Here is a 24,516-nt window from a genome sequence, read left to right as displayed (position 1 = left end):
TAATATCATCAAAATTCATCCTTGTCTTTCTGATCACACTACCAAAACCCTTATCCATGTTCATTACGTCATGCTTAAATTACTGCAACTTGGTTTTCAAGGTCTCCCACTAAATCATCTCTCTCTCCTTCAATCTTTTCAATATTCTGATGTATAAATTATATTCTGCCAGAGATGCTATGCTCACATTAGCTCTCTCCTCAAACCAGTTCATTGGCTCCCTGTTTCCTCATACAGATCAAACTCCTCATATTGCCTTACAAGTGCATTCATTCTACAGCTCCGAAGTGTCTCTTCATTCTGATCTCTCCCTACATCCCTCCCCAGAAACTCCGTTCATCAGGTAAGTCACTCTTATCTGTACCCTTCTTTTCCACTGCTGACTCCAGACTCCATTTCTATTATTTTGCTGTACTGTATGCCTCGAATAGACTTCCTGAGTCAGTACATCAAGCTTCATCTTTGGCCATATTCAAAACTAGGCTAAAAGCATACCTTTTTCGAGGCAGCTTTTAATTGCTCCTATTCACTTGCTCAGTACCCATGTACAGTATGTTTTAATCCTTCCCAAGTTAAGTGATTTTCTAATCCCAAATTTTCTAGTTTTCTTTGTTGATTAGATTGTAAGCTCTGCTGAGCTGAGACTCCGGACCTCAGTGGATCCACCTGGACCAGCCCTTAACTCCCGAGGCCCCTCCTAGACCACCAATGATATGTCAGGTAGCCGCTGGGGAGGGGGTTGGACAGGTCTGGAGAAGCTGAATATTGGAGGGATTGGGTCTGGGGAGGAACTTAGTGCCTCAGCCCAGGAGCATCAGGCTGCAGCTTTGCGGCCATAGATTTTGGCTCCTAACACAACTTATAATGTATCACTGCAAACCTCGTTAGGACATTTGCAAAGTAATGAGCTGTAAAACATGCATTTGCATATTTTGTATCTCATTACTTCCTAATGCATGGCGACTTAGACATCGCCACACTATTTTTGGAACAGTGGCATTAGGGCTGTTTAAACTGTGTTAAGGGTCAACACGACTTATAACCCTACCACCACTTGATGAATACCCCCCTTAAAGTTTATATTTTTTGATACTTATATCATCCTATTAGGATGTCTTTTCTACTGAAATGGAATCAGTAGCTCAAAACACCGATGGCAAAACTGGATGCACCTCCAAGAATTGTATTGCACCTCCAAGAATGCAGCTAAAACATATATGCTAGATCAGGGGTAGGCAATTCCGGTCCTCAAGAGCCACAATAAATATGCATGAGATAGATTTGCATCTCAAGGAGGCAGTGCATGAAAATCCATCTCATACATATTCATTGTGGATATCCTGAAAACCTGTCCTGCCAGTGGCTCTCGAGGACCAAAATTTCCTACCCCTGTATTAGATGATAAAATGTATATTTTTAGATGCAGCAAAAGTGTGCAGCACTGATAGTGAGGTTGGGCAAGGGAGACGCAATGATGCATGATTTCATTTTGAAATCTCCATGCTTCCTTTCTGTGGCTCTTCTTTTCCAGACACATTTTCAAGGGGAAACTCCATGGGGAGTACTTGAAAGTTTTCTAGGAGTCTTACAAGGAGCCAGTACTGGGGGGAACTGTAAATTCCAATTTTAGTCTTATTATTTTCTCTCATTATTTACAAATCATTTGCTTTTCAAATGTCTTTAATGTGTTTAGAACCCCAAAATTGTAAAGATTATTTTATTGCCAGAAATCATTAGCATGAATATTAAGAGTATGACATGCACTTATAACTTTTTTATAAGCTCATTTCTACTAAGAATTTTATGGTAAATAAAGAGATGTGGAAATCAGTAAAATAAGTAAGTTTTCAGGTACTAAATACTGTGATTCCATAGTAATCTTACGAAGATGACAGATTTTACATTTTCTGCTATTTTTCTCTTCTTTATTCTTTGTATTATAAGTGTTTAGTTTTTCTAAGTTTCCAAGTCCAAGTTTCCAAGTTTATTCTCCATTATTTGGTCTTTTAAATATACTTTTTTGGTTAGAAGGTTAATTATAGTACCCTCTGTCCATCTTCACTAATCTCTGTGGAAAGAATGTGATAGTCAATCCATCAAACACAGAATACTGACAAAGATCAATTAAGTAGTGCAAATCTGCTTCAACCTTCAAAAATTCAATATACTATAGAAATTCAAAACTATCTTTGATTTCAGTCCTGCAATAGAGCTACAGACTGAAAAAAGAAAAAAGATATAACTGTGAAAGAACTTAATTACTAAGGGCTCCTTTTACAAAGCTGCATTAAAAGTTTCTACTGTGAGCCAGCGAGGTAAATGCTCCAACACTCATAGGAATTCTATCAGCACCAGAGTATTTACCTCTCCAGCCTGTGGTAGAATCCTTTACCGCAGCTTTGTAAAAGCCAGCATATATTATGGACAACAGGAAGGAGGACCCTTTTAGCCTTTTCCAGATTCAACTTGATATAATATGATCTCATCCAGTTTTGGAACACGCACAAAACAATGATGCAAAGAACCAGACAAATCAACCTGAATGGGGCATACAGGAACTAAAAAAGTGATGTCATTAACGTAAGTATAAAAACTTATCCCCAAATCTAAGAAATCTTGTCCAGAAGTGCACATCATAAGGTTGAACAAACTAGACAAAAGCTTACACACTACAGCTAAAGATGACAATAGTGTTAGTGCAAAACCTTCAAGAGAAGTGACCGTCCCTGGTGCAACAATAGTGAAGTTGTTCACAGACCCACTGCAGCCTGAGAAGCCATAGAAACTATTGAAACATTAAAAAGACTAAAAGCAGTTAAGATGATAATGAAATGCTACCTTGAAATGTAAGATAGAGCAAAATTATCAAAGGAAAATCTACAAAAGGCAAATCAATAACATAGGAATAAAAGCAATTTTCATGCATACTTAGAAAAGTTACTCATACATATTTTATTCTGTAAACTGTAGAAGAAAAAGCTTTCTTTGGCAAGAAGCATTAAGGAGACAATGAGCAGTAAATTTGAGAGACTTTCTTACCCAGTGAGCAGTGAAGGTCATTATTGTCATGGTGAGCACCAAATTAACAGCAAAATCACAAAAAGAGACTGGTTTTATTATGGTAAATACTATACTAGTTATATCAAACCAAAAAATTTAGTTATAAAGGGCATCGGTTATATAATATGAGAGATCGTCAAAAAGTTTCTGCATTTTTATTTATTTATTTTTTAAACACTATTTATTAAATATCTCCAAAGCAAATTATATCACTACTTGCAAGGTGAGCCGGCTTGCCTGACTGACAAGTCACATGATATTCTATGAAACACCTTCATCCAACTTCTCCCGCCCCAACCATTTCCCACAAAAATATGAAAGTGCAGAAACTTTATGAAGAGCCCTCAAGCAAATAGAAGGTTATGGGACTTAGGCCTCCTTTTACGAAGGTACGCTAGCGTTTTTAGCGCACGCACCAGATTAGCGCCTGCTATAGTGTGCACTGGCTGAAAAACTACCGCCTGCTCAAGAGGAGATGGTAGCAGCTAGCGCACACTCTATTCCACGTGTTAAGGCCCTAACGCGCCTTCGTATAAGGAGCCCTTAATATGGAAGAAAACCCATTATCAAGTCCAAATTTCACAATAGAAATGCAATCACTTGCTCAATTTTCATGTGCACACTAAAATAAAAATGATTAATTTGACTATGTTTACTTACTTATATTTAATGAACCTTCTACAGTATATTGGTATTTGAAACAATTTAAGCAAGCAGGAATTTCTCCTGCCTGCTTAAATGGTGCCCTGTAGGCTGGTTTCCAACATTCTGTAACACTTAACCAAGCAGCTCTGACTTACTATTTGAGAAATAGAATGGAGAGGGGCATTCAAAGGATGGAGATGGGATAGGGAGGAGCATAAATAGCTCTAATTTTGGTTGTTTAGCTATGCAAATGCTGTCACTGCTGGGTCCTTTGCTGAAGTGTCCTGATCTACCCTCTCTCCTATCTCATGGAATATCAAACAACCTCATCAGGATCCCCCATCCCTCCCTCCTTCTCACCCTCCCATCCCCTGGAGTATCCAGTGCATCCTAGGATTGCTATAGGTCTACCTGCTTGATCGCTGGTTGTCTATTGGGACTCTGGCAGGACTGATGCCCACTTGCTCTTGCCTGTCATGTCTGCCTCATGAAAATTGCTGCAGCAACCTCTAGCAGTACCCTCATGGTACTACCAAAGAGGCAGCTGAGACAGACAGGAGAGAGTGAGCTTCACTCCTGCCTATTTCCCAGTAGACTACAAGGGATTGGGCAGATAGGCTTATAACAATCCAGGGGAGGTCTGGATGGGTTTATAACAATCCAAGGGAGGTCTGGATAGTCCAGAGAGTGAGAGAGATGAAGGGAGATCCTGGGGAAGGGTTTTGGATATTCCAGGGAGGATCCTGTGGTGGGTGTATGAATTTTCTGGGGGTGAGGTGGGGGTGGGAGTAGGGCGGGGGAATCTGGTGGGGGATATGAATGTTCCCTGGGTAGGAGGGAGGGATGGAGGATCATCTAAGGGGTTTGGATATTATTCTGGGAGTTGGGAAGAGGATTTCATGTACTTCAGGGGATGTGGAAGAGAGGGTGTGGGGAAGGTGTTTTGGAGGATGGGAAGGGGATAAGAATTGGAAGGAAGGAGGCATAACCCACTACCACTATCAGACATACGCAGCACAGGATGGTACATGTTTCAGGAATATGAGGATGTTACATCTAGGTTCTTTTTCTTGTTATCAGTATTTGAAAGTTCTGTCCATATGCTTTGCTTAGTCTCAGCAACAGATGTATTAGCTTCACTGATAAGAATTCACATTCCAGCAAAGGGTTTAGTTCCCAATAAACACTAAGCACTAATAAGCACTGTTAGTGTCAATAAATATGCTGATAAGCAGCTAGCAACAATCGAGGTGGCCAAAGCAATGGCCAATTAACTATGGAACAGTCAAACAAAAAAGGCAAGGGAGGTGCATTTCCAATCAATGATCAAGTCTTTATTTAAATCAAATAGTTCCAACAAGAATCCCAGTTTCAGCGTATAGAAGACATCTTCTTCAGGGGACACTTTGCTGGTGGATGCTAAGTCCAAAACACTCTTGTCTAGATGAGTGATAGCATTCAGAGCTTCATACTGCTGGGATCTTGTTGGGAGTATTTTGATTTAAATAAAGACTTGATCATTGGTTGGAAAGACGCCTCCCTTGTCTTTTCTGTTTGACTGTATTTCCCAAGGTGAGGTGTTCTTCTGTTTGCCTGTCCAATTAACTATGGCTGCCATAGTAAAACTATGCAGCTTATAACACTATATAATGCTAAATGTTATCCTATATAGCAGTGGTTCCCAACCCTGTCCTGGAGGAACACCAGGCCAATTGGGTTTTCAGGCTAGCCCTAATGAATATGCATGAAGCAAATTTGCATGCCTATCACTTCCATCATATGCAAATCTCTCTCATGCATATTCATTAGGGCTAGCCTGAAAACCCGATTGGCCTGGTGTTCCTCCAGGACAGGGTTGGGAATCACTGCTATATAGTATATAGGCCTTAAGCTAGGTACTGTACTACAGTGTCCATCTCTTTTATTTACCGTTCTCCCAGGAGAGCTCAGAATGGTTTACATTAGTTATTCAGGCACGCAAGCATTTTTCCCTGTCTGTCCCGGAGGGCTCACAATCTATCTAATGTACCTGTGGCAATGAGGGGATTAAGTGACTTGCCCAGGGTCACAAGGAGCAGCTTGGGTTTGAACCCACAACCCCGGGGTATTGAGGCTATAGCTTTTAACTACTGTGCCACAATACCCAGCCTTCTCCCCAGTGCCCTGAATATCCATTTTAGGGGTAAAAGTATAAGTATAACTTAATGAGCGCTGTAAGCGGAACATGCGAGTGCCAATATTTTTTAGGTGCTTATATTTATGCCTGCTATAGACATGGCGTAAGTGGGCAAGCCTACATTTTGGCACATCATTGCTGATTTGTACTAGTATTCTATATTAACTTTAGTATGCAAATTAGCTATTAAAGAATACTTAACACCGATTTTTGGTACCTAACCTTTTAGTGTCCTTTATAGAATTACCTCCTTATGTATTACCCTGTTTTGGAATTTCTCTGTGTTCATACCTATGTATTATGCATTTCATTAAAGCTGTATAAAGAAGTTATACAAAAGAAATATGACATTGCATGGGATTTCTTTTCTTTAAATGGGCTTGCAGACCTGTAGGGACATTGCAAGTAGTACAGATAGTCTCAAAATTGCTTCAAATCATAAAATGTTGTACCATTTTAGGGAGTGGCTTACAAACTAGCAAAAATTAAATGTTATTATCTGACTCCAGTCTTACCCCCTCTTTTACTAAGGTGCGCTAACCGATTAGCATGCGCTTAATGCTAACGCGTCCATAGACTATAATGCACGCATTAATGTTTAGCGCACACTAAATCGATTAGCGCACCATAGTAGAAGAGGGCCTTTATTGTATTGTATGAATGGGCATACAGTCCTTTTTGTCTGAACACAATGTAGCCCTAGTCCATGTATGCAGTAGGACAAACCAGGAGAGTAGCAACATGCTCTGAAAAAAATTAAGTCAGCTGGTAGCTCCAGTGAATTGAAAATTAGCCGTGGGCACTGTGGTTGGTTTCTGACTCAAAATTTTCTAGAAGAGGTGCAGGTGCCTTTGACTTGTCCTTGTAGCCTCAGCTGGACTGTTTACATTTTGTCTAGCTTGGACATGAAAATATCATACAGTTCTACACCAGTGCATATTTGATTTGGAATAGTTGTTTTCAGCTTGAAACATATAGATGCCAGCTGGCAGATCCAAAACTAACCAATGTTGTTTATTCATATTACTCCGAGTGATGATTGGGAAGTGAAGGAGTATACAACTATTGTAAAATTTTGTATTTTTATATTATGCTTTGGAAACTATTTTCAAAAGATGTACAAAATAAATAATGAATTGCATAACTATGAATTTGAGCAGTTTTATGCTATATTGACCCTTTTACTAAGCTGTATTAGGCATAAATGCATACCTAATGCAGTAAAAATGGCTTTTAATAGGATGTGCTAAAGATTCTGCTTTAGTTTTGCTATCTGTGTGTACTAAGAATGCGCTATTTATTTTTCTTTAGATAGTTGCTTGCTAAGGGCTAGTGCTGCCCGATTTCCGATTCAAATCAGGTGAATCGATTCGAATCGATTCATTAAAAACAAAAAAAATAGGCCTGGCCAATTCACTGACCAACCCTCCTAAAGCAGGAGGCGGAGCCATAGAAGTCCTGCAATTCCTGCAACTGCTGGGGTTCCATGCTGCCTGTTCCTTATACAAGCTGATTTCTTACTTATAGGCAAATGCCCCGTGCATTGTAGTTTTATTTTGTGGTTTCCCTGTCCCTTTCCCTGTTTAGATTCCTGTTTGTTTTGTCTATGCTACCTCCCTATTTTTCATTTTTGCTCCATTTTTCTGGCTTGGTCATCACTATTTCCTTTTCAATATTTGACATTTCCCTGCCTACCCAAGTTCCTCTTTCAATTTTCGCACCTTTCGTGCCTTTTCCCATACACCACGGTCACGTAAAAACTCACTCCTTTTGCTTTTAAGCTCTAACGTCTCTCGCGCCATTTTATACTTTCACTTTTGTTGCATTTTGGATGCTACAGCCTGATTACCCAAGGTAAGGTTCACCTATTGTTTTTCATCTCTTTATTTTTACTTCTTTACTTTTAGTATTATGATATGGTGTGCTTTCCCGGTTGAGATTCTAATTTCCTTCTTCTTGGTTATAGCGGTTCCAACTCTTAGCGTTCTATATTTTAAGGTACTGCGGTCAGATTTATGGCCTGCTTTTTGTCGGAGAGGAAGTTCCGAGCCAGCCTTTCTGTAAAAAGTTTTTACTTAGGTTACTCCTTCATCCTATGATCTCCTTCATCCTATGCCCTCTCATTCCAGAGCTTTCTTTCAAGTGAGATTTGACTCATGCTCATTTATGCCATGTATAAGGTGACCATATGTCCCGTTTTGAACGGGACTGTCCCCTTTTTAGATCCTATGTCCCGTTGTCCCACACACAGCCGCGTGAACTGAAAATATAAGCATAGGCAATTGTCTATGAACCTTGCGCTCAGTTTTATTATTATACCCTCACTTTTCTTGCAATTGTGTACCACACATCTTGTATCGCTTGCAAAGAGAGTGACATTAAAAAATACGGTCCGCGTGCGCGTACGAAACGAAAGTATAAACACACCCAATATAAACGGTTCATAGTCAATTGTGCTCAGTTTTATTATTATACCCTCGCTTTTCTTGTGATTGTGTGGCACGCATCTTGTATCGCTTGCAAAGGGAGCGACATTAAAATATACGGTTCGCGTGCGCGTGAACCAAAAATATAAACATACCGAAAATATAAACGTACCTGTAAATGAAGAAATGTGGAAGTACGTTCGCTCTCACTAGAGACGAGAAAAATCCGCACAAGACAAATATTCGTTATAGATGAAGTACTAGCAAAACCAGATCTTTAACTATAACGGACAAAGTCAGGCAGCGAAAGGAAGGCGGGCTGTTCGGAGCACAAATATAAAGAGGAAACGTAACCATAGTAATGAAAATGCATTCACGTGACTTATATTGAAAACACAAAAAGTCAAGAGAACCATACTGACAACGTGGTGGCGTGATCACGTGCTAACGTGCTGCACGTGTGCGTGGCCTTCGTTCGGCAGGCGCCATCTAGAGGCGCGCTGAATTGTCATTGCACTGAGTTATCGTTGCACTCAATTGTCTGGCGCTCAGTTACTGTTACGCTCAATTGTCTTGCGCTGAGTTATCCTTGCGCTCAATTGTCTCGTGCGCTATTGTCTTTGCGTGGTTTAGTCTTTGCACTGATTGTCTTCGCGTTTTTGTTGGCGCATGATTGTCTTGCGCGCAATTGACCTGTCACCGTTCTGAGCACATCTCAGTCATCAAGAGATTAGTGAAAGTACAGGGGTGCCTTTTGTTGTTTGAATACTACATATGAAGATATGCCAGATTCTTTGACCAACAGATGATTAAAGTGAGCTCCTTTCAAAATCCCTTCTGTATCTTTCCTTATTATTATTATTCTGGGTGTCACCTTAGACTCTTCTCTATCCTTCAACGAACATCTCCAATCCCTGGTGAAGAAATGCTTCTTCAGCCTTCACATGCTAAGGAAAGTCAGACCCTATTTTCACCAAAAACACTTTGCAGTCCTAGTACAATCCATCATCCTCTCCAGATTGGATTATTGCAATTCTATCTACCTCAGCCTAACCAAGAAAAGCCTCCACAGACTTCAGCAGATTCAGAACGCCGCAGCTAAGCTTGTTTTTGCGAAAAGCAAATTTGATCACGTCTCACCACTCCTGTCTAAGCTCCATTGGCTCCCAGTAATCCCCAGGATCCACTTCAAATGTGCGTGTCTGGCCTACAAGATCCTACATGGCATCCTTCCTGCCGTTATCCCTCTATCCTGGAACTCCCCAACCCCTACTTCCTCCAGATCCTCCCAAATTTTTAAACTATCCTTCCCTTCCATAAAAGGTATTTCCCATGTAGGCAAACTTGGGTCATCCCTCCCCTTTAGAATCACTGAGATCTGGAATAATCTCACCTCCCCTCTCCGAACCTCAAGCTCCCTCCAACTCTTCCGCAAACACCTAAAAACCTGGCTATTCTCAAAACTGTAACACTTCCCCCTTTACACCTAACTCTTTAATCTCTCCACTGTAGTTCCTCTCTCATCTTTCTTCCTGTAAATCGTGCCGAGCTCCGCATTCGTGGAGATGGTGCAGTATATAAACCCAAGGTTTAGTTTAGTTTAGTTTAGTTTATTAGAAACACAAGAACACTTTTTAAGCAATATCTTGAAAGGAGACATTTCTTTAGCACTGTAATGTTTGGCATGTCAATGAGGGCTAAAAGCCAAATATCCTCTAATAATAATAAGCTTCTACTCATTATGACAAGAGTTGCCATACAACAGATTACAAATAATTGGAAAAATTGGGACAGGCTGAATTATAGCTTTTGGTGGAACTCTTTGGGCTCCTTTTACAAAGCCGTGTTAGCGGTTTAACACACTAATTTGCCATCCATGCTTGTCGCTACCATCTCCTCTTGAGCAGGTGGTAGTTTTTTGGCTAGCGCAGGGTTAGCACACGTTAAAAAGGTGCGTGCAATAAAGCCACTAACGCGGTTTCGTAAAAGGAGCCCTTTGTGTCACATATTTTAAATGGAAAGGATAATTGTCATGCAGCAGGGAAATTTTAAGAAATTTCAGGTTATTTGGGAACCATTAACAAGATACTGTAAAGATTGAAATTACTGCATAGAATAAATATTAATTTTTTACCTTTTGTTCATACACGTCCAGGGTGGGATGGAGCGGTGGGAATATTTTTATGATTTCTTTTGCTTATGGGTATAAGGGAGGGGGATATTTGATGCGAGTTAGAATTTGATGATATATCAAGGGCTCCTTTTACGAAGGTGTGCTAAGATTTTTAGCGCATGCACAAAATTACCGCACGCTGTAGCGTACGTTAGCACGCTCAGGAATTTAACGTGCGCTATTGTGTGCATGAAGACCCTAGAGCACCTTTGTAAAAGGAGTCCTAAGTGATGTAAAAGTATAAAATGATTGTATTATTTGTTACACTTATTGTGAGTTTTAAAAATGAATAAAGATTAATTTAAAAAAAAAAAGAAAGAAACACAAGAACACTTTTTAAACAATATCTTGAAAGGAGAAATTTCTTTAGCAGCCTAATTGCAGGTAATCCGTGTCCACATTACACAGAATAGTTAGCAGTTCCTGGAAAGAGTTGTGGAGAAAATCAGAGTCAAAGAAAAACATTTCAGGTTTAATTGCTTTAATTAAAAATAAATAAACTAGTTTTGTGCTCTTGAACCTTTTATAATATATTCTGTTATAATATTGTTTTTATTTTCATTTGTTATTGTTGTTTCAGTATTTTCCTTCACAAGTTTATCTCTCTTTTTGCAGTCTTTATTTTCTTATCACATTGCATCCTGAATTTTGGCATTTTGTTTTTTTTTAAAATGCAGGTTTTATTCCCTAACACTGTAGTTCAAACACAGAGCACTGCTTACAAATGAAACATCCTAGCTATCATATGTTCATTTTTACACGCTGTTTTAAAGATTTTATCTCTGGCTGTTTATGGGGGAGGAGAGTTGGGGATGTTGCCAAAAGGGCAATAAATCAAATGATAAGTTTAACCATGCAGAGAAGAAAACAGCTGTTGCCCAAAGACTGTATAGCAGGTCTTCCCCCTACCATTTAGGATAGCTTTTTAGACATTTTGAAAAGCAAAGTAATACTTAAATTTACTGTATAAAACAATAACTACCATTTAGTCATCTTTCATCACAATGATAAACAACAGGAAATTAATCGGATAATTACCCACTATGTAGTTAATCTTCTGAAAGACACTCAACACATTTTAAACAATAATTATATATAAGTTGTTTTAGCTAATTTCTTACCTAACAATTATTTGTACCTGCATTATACCCCAAATACATCCCAGCTTTTGCAGGATATAAAGCATTTACTTCAGAATTCAATTTTCTAGTATCCTCCAATGATATTACTTTTCTGTTCAAATATATGCATCTACACATTTTGTATTTTCCATTTAAATGCATTAACTGCTCCTTTGAGTGAAATGAAAAATAGGGTGACCAGGTTACACACCACCAACAAAAAAAACCATAATTCTCCACTTGGAAAAGGAGAAATCGCAAAAAACAAACTTGCATACACAGATGCAAGAAAAGTGGAGTGTTGCACTTAGAAGGAGTCTTAATACCTGTTCCCCTTCCCATTGTTCTTCTCCTTTACATGTTTTCTTTTCTTTACATATTGTAGTTCCAGGCCTCCTTTCCTTCTTGTCTCTGTTTGTTAATTTTTTGTTAGTTTATTAGTCCTTAAAAGCTAGTATTTACCCTAGTGTTGTGTGTTTTTAAACTGTATTTTAGTTAGTAGATGGTTTTTAACATTTTTGTACACCGCCTAAAAGGTTTGATTAGGCGGTATAAGAAATTTTAAATAAACTTGAAACTCGATCAGTGGGTAGCTAGTAAGCTCAGAATTTATAAAGAATTAAAGCTTTATGCTGCAGATAGAAAATTCTTAGGGAAATCTAATGTTACAATGGGAATTGCAATGTTTCTGGAAGGGGTACACTCCTGAAGATTTCTATCCTGGTCATCTAATCCTCATACTACAGAAGTAGCTCTCTGTCCAAAAACATCTGACAGACCAGAAGGCATGAACTGAAAATTCTTATGATCAATGAGTCAAACATGGAGCTTACGAGAAGTTTTTTTACAAGGGCATATAAGAAAATAGGGCCAGATTTTGCATCGTGCTATCGAAGTAGTGTGAGCCAATTTGTGCACACAGCTTATCAATCAACACTGATAATTAGCAAGTGACACAATTGACTCCGACACTAATTAGAAGGTACATGCACAACTTTCTAAGCATCTACTATAATAAAATGCTAAGCGTGCATGCGCACACTTACCTGCGTGATCCGTGATCCATAGGTCCGTGGCCAGCAGGAGTGCGCATGCGCGCTTCGACTCCCCCCTCACTCACTGTAAGGAAGCACTCACTGTAAGGCAGTTCGTCGTCGGCGCACCCAAACTCCTGTTCACCCTCCCCTCCGACCCTCCCACCGCGAAACGACCACAAACCTCCCGACTCCAGCAGCGTCCGCAGTACTCTAAACACGCTGCTTCGTGGCCTTCTACCTCCCTGATTTCCTCTGCCGCGCTCCTGATGACATCGAGACAGAGACGCGGCAGAGGAAATCATGGGCAGTAGAAGGCCGCAAAACAACGTGTTTAGAGAACTGCGGACGCTGCTGGAGCCGGGAGGTTTGTAGGTCATCTCACAGTGGGAGGTCAGATGGAAGGGCCAGTGGGGTCTGCTGCACGGCAGTGGTAGTGGATGGGGGGGGGGGAGATGGAAACATACTGCTCGATAGTTCTACTGCACAGGGGGATGGGAGGAAGGGAGGGATAGAAAAATGCTGGGTTCTACTATACAGGGGATGGGGGGTACAAATGGAAAGATGCTGCTCAGGGGTTCTACTGCACAGGGGGATGGGAGGGAGGCAGGCAGGCTGGCTGGCTTCGGGGGGTGGGTGGTGGGGACAAAGTCTGGAAGGCAGTGAGGGGGACATAGGAAGGAGGCACTGGGGGCACTAAGGACATAGGAAGGGGAACTGAGGGCACTAAGGACATAGGAGGCACTGAGGGCACTAAGGACACAGGACTGAGGCACTGGGGGTACTAAGGGCACAAGAAGGAGGCACTGGGGGCACTAAGGACATGGGAAGGAGGCACTGGGGGCACTAAGGACACAGGACAGAGGCACTGGGGGCACTAAGGACATGAGGAGACACTGGGGCACTAAGGACATAGGAAGAGGTACTAAGGACATGGGAAGGAGGCACTGGGGGCACTAAGGACATAGGAAAGGGCACTAAAGACATAGGAGGCACTGATGACACTAAGGACATAGGAAGGGGCACTAAGGACATAGGAAGAAGGCATTGAGGGCACTAAGGACATAGGCACTGAGGGCACTAAGGACATAGGAAGGAGGCACTGAGGGCACTAAGGACATAGGATGGGACACTAAGGACATAGGAAAGCGGCACTGGGAGCACTAAGGACATAGGATGGGACACTATGAACATAGGAAGGGGGCCACGGAGAGACAGGCAGGCATGGCGCAACAGAGAAATACAGGCAGGCAGGGGGCTAGGGAAACAGAGACAGAAAGAAAGACAGACAGACAGGAGGCCAGGGAGAGACACAGACAGAAAGAATGACAGACAGACAGAGAGAGACAAAGGAAATCTAATGTTACAATGTCTCTCTCCAAGGAGAGAGAGACAAAGAAAAAAAAAAAAACAGACAGACAGACATCTACTCTAGCACCCGTTAATGTAACGGACTTAAACACTAGTATTATATAAAGGGGTGCATGTAAATTCTAGTGCATGAATCTCAAAAAGGGTCATGGCCAGGGAAGGAGAATGGGTGAATCATGGTCATTCCTAAAAGTTAGGCACATTTACTTAGTACAAGTTATATAGTACAATACAGGCACAGGTATTTAGGCCTAGTTTTCATTGGCCTGTATGGGTATGACTAAATGTTAGTCATGTGTACATGCACTAAGCATGATAATATAAACTGTGCACATCTTCGGAGGTACAAGGTTTGACAATCAATTTCATGAACTTGCCACCTTAAGTTTATGTTGGCAGCACTATACAAACAGTTTGGTAAGGTTTCATAACCTTGGCATATCTGTGTTCTTGTTGACGTGTGGTGGTGTCTTGCTGAGTGGCGTTCATTATTATTGCATGTTTTTGTGTGCTGTCGTGAGAATGTTGGAGCTTGAATTAGCGCAACGAACAAACATTACATTTCTTGTTAAACTTGGCAAGAGGGAAGTGAAATCAGTGACATATTAGTCCACGTTTATGGAGATAATACCATGAAGAAAACAGCAGTGTACAAATAGATTAAACGTTTTTCTGAGGGGAGAGAAAGCGTCAGTGGTAGAGAGGTCACAGTGGCCAGTAACGAGCAGAACCGATGAAAACATTGCAAAAATTGTCAAATTGTGCATCAAAATTGTCTGCTGACTGTGAGAAGCATAGCAGACCAAGTAAACATTGATAGGGATGAGAAGACTCCAAATAATCCAGAATACTGCCATTAAAATTATATACAAGGGAAAAAAAGTATGATCATGTCACACCACTATTTCAAGACGCCCACTGACTTCCCATCACTCCTCAGTTAACATACAAAATCCTCCTTCTTACTTTTAAGGCAAGATCTGAACATACACCAGCATTCATCGAGTGACTGCTAATACCATATTCCCCCTCAAGATCACTTCGTTCGGCCCAACAAAATCTTCTTTTAGTCCCCTCGATTCATCATATACTGTATTTTATGACACCACCCGGAAAACTATTTTCAGTTGCTGCTCCAAGCTTATGGAATGCCCTTCGGCATTACCTTAGGAAAATTTCTAATCTAATCTTATAGCATTTTTGTTTAAAGATGCTTTCCCTACATATTTCAATCCATCTCCATTTCAAGACTTAGCCCATTCCCCCCTCCTACTGTGTCTCACCCTCTTTTGTTTTTTGATAGGAAACTAACTAATGTCTCCTCCCTCCCTCCCTCCCTCCTTCCTGTAGCAAGTTTTTGTTCTTCGTTTGTATTTGTCTGGCTCACTGATAAATTTTAGTTTTAAAACCTACTTTGTTTTCCTTTTTTAAAATTTGTAAGTGCACTGCCTAGACTGGTAGATAGGCAGTATATCAAAATAAAATTAAACTTGAAACTTGAGAGAAAAAGGAAAATCTTAACTGAAAATCTTAGCATGAGAAAGGTGTGTGCAAAACTGGTCCTAACTGAGCTCACCAATGAACAAAAGCAATGGAGAGTCAAAGTTTGCCAAGACCTTTTGGAGAAGCAAAACAATGTCTTAGGTCATGTGCTGAAACATGGGTGTACCAATAGGATCCTAAAACAAAGTGTCAAAGTGCACAATGGAAGTCAGCCAATTCTCAATGACCAAACAAGTTCTATTAGTTCAAATCAAGTCAAAACAATGTTGCTAATCTTTTTTGATATCAGAGGGATTTGTACTAACACAACAGCTAACCAAGTCTACTATTTGGAAATGCTGAAAAGACTGTGTGAAAAAGACAAAACAACAAACTTTTTGTCACCAACTCATGGTTCTTGCATCACGATAATGCACTGGCTCACACGGCACTGTCTGTGAGGGTGTTGTTAGCCAGAAACAATAACTGTATTGGAACACCCTCCCTACTCACCTGATCTGGCCCCCAATGACTTTTTTCTTTACCCAAAGATAAAGGAAATATTGAAAGGAAGACATTTTGATGACATTCAGGACATCAAGGGTAATACAATGACAGCTCTGATGGGCATTCCAGAAAAATAGTTCCAAAATTGATTTGAAGGGAACTAGGCGCTCGAGCATAGCTTCCCAAGGGGAGTTCTTCGAAGGTGACCATAGTGATATTCAGCAATGAGGTATGTAGCACTTTTTCTAGGATGCGTTCATGAACTTATTGTTAGACCTTCTATTTTATAGAATTGTACCAAGCACTGTTCTTTTTGTTGCCAAATTTTTAGGCAAGCCATATTCACATGTAGGGCAATATTTCAAAGAATAGATTGTATCAGTCATAGGATTTTTTTTATCTCAAGTGTCTTGTTATTGATCATGTGATCACCACATTGCATGGTTGTAATTTAAAATGTTAGCTGCTGCATCTTGAACAACGGGTGTGGAGAGGATCCATTTAAACATGAAAGTTCTAGATTTCAAAAAGCAGGCTTTGTTCAGATGGAGGATTACTGCAAGGAATTGTTAGCTGAATGGGAATATCTAGAAGTAGGAAAGCAGTGGGTAAAACTTAAAGGAGCTAATAAATTAATTTCTGAATTTTTGAATAAAAAACCTAAAAATAGTCTCAGAGATATTTGGAGCATCAAGATTAAACAGTATATTTCTGGATCTTGTTGGCCACGAATTTGGACTTGGAGGTTGAAATGTACAGCGTCAGCATCTATGAGGCAAACATGGTTATTTTTATTACAAAGGATTTTCTGGACCCCAGTTTGTTTGCAAAAATTAGATAGCTCCAAATCTAATAGATGCTGACATTGTCATGCTGATATAGGGACTTTAGATCATCTGTTATTTTTTTGCCCACCTATATTTAGTTTCTGGAAGTCAATTTGGGGACAAATAAATATTGTTTTAGAATCGGATATTCCCTTAACATACAAAGCCATAATTTGTGGCACTATGTTACATGTTAAACCTCCCCTTGATAAATTTAAAAGCCGTCTTTTCTTGGTTTTAACTGTAATAGCTGTTCAATTGATCATGAAATATTGAAAAAGCCATAATAGATTAAACTATACATTGTGGGGGACAAATGTATGTAATACATACAAATATGAGAGAATGAACGCAGAATGTTTGGGGTCCCATGTTTTATTTAACAAAATATGGAGTCCATTGGCTCTATTTGCTACTTCACATTAAGGGTTTATATATAATTATCTGAGTTTTTTCATTACACATCCGGGATGGGGGTGGGGTGGGGTAAGGGAGGGAGAGGTAGTGGAAAAATGGATATTAAATTTTCATATTAATGTAATAAAGATGTTTTGTATTATTATTGATAAATGATAGAAGGATGGGTGGGTAAAGCTATGGTTCTATATACTAATTGTAGGAAATGGTTTATTCTCTAACATTTTTCTATATTCAATCAAATGTATTAATCTGTTGTAGTTTATCTAAAAAGGTAAGGAAAAAGCCTTCATAAACTACAAAAGATCATAGAAAGAGCAAGACAGGAAAAAATATCTGGAAAAGTTAAGAGAAGTTATAAGAGTAGTCAGGAAAGCAAAGATGCAACTGGAAGAAAAAATAGTCAACATGGTAAAACAGGGGGGACAAGACATTTTTTAGATATGTTAGTGATAAGAAGTACAAAAGTGGCATTGTGAGACTCAAAAGTGATGGAGAGAAATATGTAGGAGCTGATAAGGAAATGAAGGAATTGCTTAACGCATTAGTCCCCAACCAGGCCAATCAGGTTTTCAGGATAACCCTAATGAATATGCATGGAGCAGATTTGCATGCCTGTCACTTCCATTATATGCAAATCGCTCTCATGTATATTCATTGTGGATATCCTGAAAACCTGGCTGGTTTGCAGCTCTAATCGATCGAATATAGTTGAATGGAAGGCAACAGAGGGTAGCGGTCAATGGAAATCTTTCTGAGGAAAGGGATGTTACCAATGTTATGCCTCAAGATTTGTGTTCTTAGGTCAGTTCTTTATAACATTTTTGTAAGTGATATTGCTAAAGAGCTGTCAGTTAAGCTTTACCTTTTTGCGGATGAAACCAAAATCTGCAATAGAGTAGACACCCCTGATGGTATGAATAACATAAGGAAGGAACTAGCAAAGCTTGAAAAATGGATGAGCAGGGGGGCCCAGTTCTGCCTGAAAAAGGTGTTTTTTGGCACCAAAATCCTAGCATGCCCAGTGCTAGTAAAAACGACTGGCAAGGAGACCAACTTCTATACAAAACTATATAAAAAGAAAATTTATTAATTTTTAAATGGTTTTTTTGTCCAGCTCAGGTTGGTTGCTCTGAAAAAAATGTTTCTGGAGTTCAGAAAATGTAAAAGTTACTTAGAAGCTAAAATTAAGTTCTTGCAAGTTAAAGTTTGCAATATTTTGATGGAATAGTAATTCTGAGTTTCAGCACAGCTGAATTATTTAATTAGTTTTGAAAAATGAAGGTTTTAAAGTTTAAAATTAATTTAAAACTGCAGTTGGAATGTGCAGGAGGTTCTGTGCATATGAAAGGAGCTTTCTGATTGGCTGCACGAGTCAGAAAAGGACTTAGCTGTTTGTGACCCTTGGGACAGAACTACTGAAGATTTATAGAGAGAAGGAGCTCCTGGTGAATGCTCTGTGTGTGAGAGAACATTTTGAGAGGAAAAGAGTGAAATTTGAATGTCAAAATAAATAAATTAATGAGTATGTGAGAAAGAATAATTGATAGTACAGTTTTGATGTATTTTTAGTTTGAATTTCTAGAAGAATCCTGAGTTCAGTTATTTATAATTAAAAAAAGATACCTTACCTGGAAAAATGGAATTTAAACAAATATTGCTTAAACTTATTTATATTGGAGTAATATCCATATTATTCCACCTTTTTACAAAACCACAAATTTAAAGTTGAAGGTTCTTATAGATTCCTTCAGTACTAAAAATAAACAAAGATACTTGTAAGTGATATGCACTTACTACAGTATAGTTTATCCTTCCTGTGTTTACGATTTTGAAGAACAGAATTGGTAAAGTTATCTCCTTTGTTCTTTAAGCTTTATAGGCCCCCTTTAACGAAGTCATGTTAAGATTTTTTTAACATCAGCCATGGCAGTATTAGCTCCAGCACTCATAGAATTCCTATGAGCGTTGGAGCTAATACCGCTGTGGCTGGTGATTAAAAAGCCTAATGTGGTTTTGTAAAAAGTGGGGGGATACTGATGAGCTAATGTTTTGACCTTGTACAGAAGGACAATTCAAACCTGCTGTAATCTACTGCAGGACAATTTTAATTTTATTTACAAGAGTGGCTGGTGAGAATGTGCTTGAGTGAAAAATTGTTGATACAGTTGTGGAAGTCAACTGAAGATCTGTGAAGAACGTGCTACTGTTTTGTAAAAAAAAAAAAAAAAAAAGGGGGGGGATAAGTAAACAGAAGTAAAGAAGACATTTTAAACCACAGATGTGAGAGATTAAGACACACACATTTCAGTAATACTTATCTGAAGATCTGGTCATTTTAAAAGAAAGAAAACCATTAGTTTTATTCATGATATATTTTACTTCAAGTAAATTTGAAAAGCACTTATAAAGAAATTATTTAACTGTAGTTTATCTGTCTGAGAAACTGTAGTTTATGTGTCTGAAAAAGAAGTTAGAGATGTTAAAGATAACTGGATGTTAGAGATAACTGGATCCATTAATAGTCAGAAATTGGAAAAAAACCTTCACTCTCTTGAACTTCCAATTTTGGTGGGAAACTGTGTGCCTCCATTATCAATATTAAGCTAATTTAGCTGAAAGATCTGGAAATATGGCCTCCTTTGTAGAGGTATGGGGCCCTTTAGAGGGTTTTGTTAAGCAGTATGTGTGATTGTATGAATGACCTGCCAGACAAATGAGAGGGATGGGTAGATAAGATATTGATGTGTTTTTACTAAGATTTTCTTAATGTATGTACACATATGTTATGATCGATTTGTGAATTGCGTTATTCTGTAAAGATGTTAAAATTTAATAAAGATTGAACTAAAAAAAAAAGGATTCTAATGTGATCTTCATTGTGAAGACGAACCTTCAAGTTTTTGTGTTAGTCACATGGTATAAAATGTTTATCTCTTCCAATCCTTTGTGTAATAGTTGACTATTATAATTTTCAATTATAGTCTGTTCTTACAAACACTGTTTTACTAAACTTTAAGGATTCACTTTAGAAAAAATCTATTTATAAAGATTATGATAATGTTATAAATACTATAGCACTGCCCCTCTGTGGCACAAATACAGCAATGGGGATGTTTGTCATTAAATATGCATATGTTACTGTGCATCCAGATTTTTTATCTTATCTGGAAAAGGATTGTAATACATGATAAAATTAAATGATTGCACTACAGTAACACTTCCAAGCAAATATTCATTAATAAAAATATTATACTTATGATGATATGTGCTGGCTATACAGGGCCTAATTACAGCTCTGCTTGTTGTGCTCTTCTATTTCCTTGTTACGGTTGGTTTCATCGCTATTAAGATAAATATATTGACATTAAGTTACTTTCCCCATGCTTCTATGGAAGTCACAAAATTGTTAGACATATTACGTCTTTAAATTTTAACTGAGACAATCAGGGATCTCGGTATTAGAAGATAACAATGTAAGAAACGCATAAACAAAATTAACAAACATAAGAACAGCATTACTGGGTTAGATCAATGGTCCATCTAGTCCAGTAACCTGTTTCTACAGTGGTCAATCCAGAATACAAGTACCTGGCAGAAACCCAAATAGTAGAAACAGTCTATGCTACTGAATACAAATTTAAACACTCAAAAATCAGTCCTTATATTTTATAACTTAGTATAATTGCTGCAGAAACTTTTGATTAAGACTTTGCATACCATATGGTGGTCATTTACTAACTGTGTACATTAATGCAATGGGCCCAATGGTACTAATGAAGCTGATGATGTTAGAATGCACTGTTACTAAATGACTCAATATATGTAGAATCACCTAGAACTTAAGACCCTTTTTACATTTTTTTGCTTCTTTGTGATTTGTACTTTAAGTCCCTCTCTTTCTTCCATATTCTGTTTGAAAATGCAGAGACACCAAAACATGGCCCATGTTGGGTCCATCATTAAAGTAGAATCACCTGGAACTTGAAGGCCCTTTGGGCCAGATTCTACAAGCGACGCCAGTATCAGCAGTCACTTAGAAAACAACCACCGATTGCATGTAAATCATGCAACAGCACCATTTGTAGAATTGAGGCTACCTCAAACATAGGAGCTGGAAATGTAGGTCAGCGTTTCAAAGGCACCCCGCTAAACACAATCTAGGCACTGGTTATGTAGGCAGCTCTAGACGCCTATATTTTTGTTTTTAAATAATTTTAAAATTGTTTTTAAACGGCTTGGCCACTTAAGTTAAATGCCCAAATTATTGTACCAAGACTCTCCTTATTTCATTGGTTGCAAAGGTTCAACATTTCTTGGTCCATGTCTTGCTGCAGTTTGATCTTTCAGCAGCTTTTGATGTAATGGATCATGATATTCTTATACAACTTTTGATTGATATCGGAATAGACTAAGGAGTTCTGAACTGGTTCAGTGGTTTCTTAAAACTACGATCATATGAAGTGTACGCTGAGAAGAAATTTTCTTCACCATGGTCCCCTGCTTGCGGAGTACCTCAGGGTTCTCCACTGTCACCCATATTATTTAATATATACATGACAACATTAGAACATTTGAAATTATCTATCTCAGAATCAATTTTTATGCATGCTGATGACATTTTTATCCTACTTGAAGTAGACCCATCATTGCTGAATTTAACAGAAGATATTAATTCTTGCATCTCTAGACTTCAAGACTGGGCCTCTTTTGTGCGTATGAAGTTAAATGCCACTAAAACCAATCTGTTATGGTTTGGTCCAGTTAAACACAATTTACCTTCTTCTATAAGATTAAGTTCAGATGACTCTTTAAAGATTGAATATTTATCTAGAATCTTGTTGAAGGCATTGCACTGGCTTCCGATAGATTGGAGGATCCAGTTTAAATGTGCAAATGTGATCTTTAAGAGTTTATATGGGATTTTTCATTTCCTCTTTCTTTTAACTCATATCATTTTCAGTCTACATGGAATCTACATAAATTTAAATTAATGATCCCTGCCATTAAAGGGATTCAAACTTTAAGTAGGCTTTCACATTCTTTGTCATTCACTATGGTTAAAATTTGGAATGAGCTTCCTTCAGTTATTAGAACTCTCTCTTCGCTGACTTGTTTTAGAAAAATTTTGAAAACGTATCTATTTACAAAATATCTTACTGATAATTGATAGAATTCCCTAGTTGACAACTCTCTGTTGATATTTACTGATTCTTCCTTTTTTATGAATGTTTATCTATGGTCTTAAGATAATGTTTTGTTAACCGGTATATAAGACTAAAGATTAGATTAGATTAGATTAGATTAGATTAAGGCACCGTTTATAGAATATGGGCCTATGTGCTTTTTTTGCTTCTTTTAAGTATGTACTGCCAGATCAATCTAGAAACCAATTCAGAGGTCTCTGACTCTAAACTAGAGAATGACATGGGGATTAATTTTTCCCCGTCCCCATAGGAACTCAATTTCCCCGTCCCGTCTCCATGAGTTTTGTCCCTGCCCCATTCCTGTAAGCTCTGCCTTAACCAAACAAACCTCAGACACTTATGATTTTAAATTGTTTGAGGCTTCTGCAGATGAGGATAGGAAAAGAAGGAAGGACAGGAAAAGAACTTGCCAGGATGGAACGAGAAAATGAATTCCCGTGGAGACAGGGAAGTTTCCAAGTTTCCATGTTTATTTAATCTTTGATATACCGTTTATCAAAAACATACCTAAACGGTTTACAATTTTCAAAATTTGTTAAGATAAAACAAAAACTTAAAAGTAAAAAGTGGAGGGAACGACAGAACAAATAGACTTACTGAAACAAAAATGGAAAATGTGAAAAGGTAAGAATTTAAATACAATGAAAAAATAAAATCTTAAAAGGGAGGGAAAAAACAGAGGGTTTTTAGCACACTAGGGTAGGGGTCGCTTCAAAAGAAGCATTTCAGTTCGGTACTGTCGACTGTGTAGAGCTCTAAGTAAATGGAATCAAACTGAGTAGGCATATATAAAAAGGAATGTTTTTAATTTACATTTGAATTTTTTCAAGAGATATTTCTTGTCTAAGATCTGACTGAAGGGTGTTTCATAATGTGGGGGCAGTGACGGAGAAAATGGTTTTGAATTGAGAAATAGTTCATGAATAGAAGGGATAGAAAAAAGATTTTGAGTAGTGGGTGGAATGAGAATTCCAGGAAGGGACATATGAAATGAGAAGTTTGTCGATAAATGCGGGTGAATTGGACTGCTTGGTTTTAAATGATAACAGAAGTGTTTTGTAAGTGATGCAATGAAGAATGGGTAGCCAGTAAGCTTTGAGCAAGAGGGGGGGTCACATGGTCAAATTTTTTAGCTTTGTAGATGAGTTTGCGGTGTTTTGTAATAGTTGAAGCCGGCAAATTTCCTTTTGTGTAATACCTTGTTGGAGATAACAAGGGAATGAATCAGGATGTTGATGGAGGAGGGATCTAGTAAGGAAAGAATAGAGCGGATGAGGCTTAGTTTGTAAAAGCATTTCTGAGTGACATTGCTGATTTGGTGATGAAAGTTAAGTTCTTCGTCATTAATAACTCCTAGGAGTTTGATTTTATTGTCAAGTTGGATAGTACGTGAGTCAATGCTGATTGGATGGTTCAAAGTTATTTTTGGAATAGTAGAGAAAAATACGCCCTTGGATTTGGAGATGTTTAAGGAAAGCTTGTTTTGTCGAAGCCAAGAGCTGATCTTGTTAAGTTTATTATTGATTTCTTCTATTTCTTCTGATGTAGTAGAGTTCAGGGAGTAAAGTAATTGGATATTGTCAGCATATATGCAGATAGTAAAACCTATAGATTGTGCCAGGGTAAGTAGAGGGCTCATAAAGATATTGAAAAGGAGGGGAGAGAGAATGGAGCCTTGTGGAATGCCATATGTTTGAGTTATTGTTGAAGATGTGGTATTATTAACTTGAACTATGTAATTATGATTCTGAAAATAAGATGTGAACCATTGTAGTGAGGTCCCTGTGATATCTATGGATTGCAATCTGTTAAGCAGTAAGGTGTGGTCAATGGTATTAAAAGCAGATGTCAGGTCAAGTGATATCAAGAGGACTGACTTAGGGTGGTCTTGGAAGTAGCGGATGTTTGTAACTAGACCGATTAGTGAAAGTTCGGTGGAATGATGAGCTCGAAAACCTGTCTGGTATGGATGGAGAGTGTTGGCTTTTCTACAAAGTTGGAAAGTTTGTTAAAAAAAACCATCTTTTCAGTTAATTTGGCCAGAAATAATAGATTAGCAATGGGTCGGTA

This window comes from Geotrypetes seraphini, chromosome 2 (assembly GCF_902459505.1).
Source record: "Geotrypetes seraphini chromosome 2, aGeoSer1.1, whole genome shotgun sequence".
NCBI lineage: Eukaryota > Metazoa > Chordata > Amphibia > Gymnophiona > Dermophiidae > Geotrypetes > Geotrypetes seraphini.
This window is presented reverse-complemented; position numbering follows the sequence as displayed.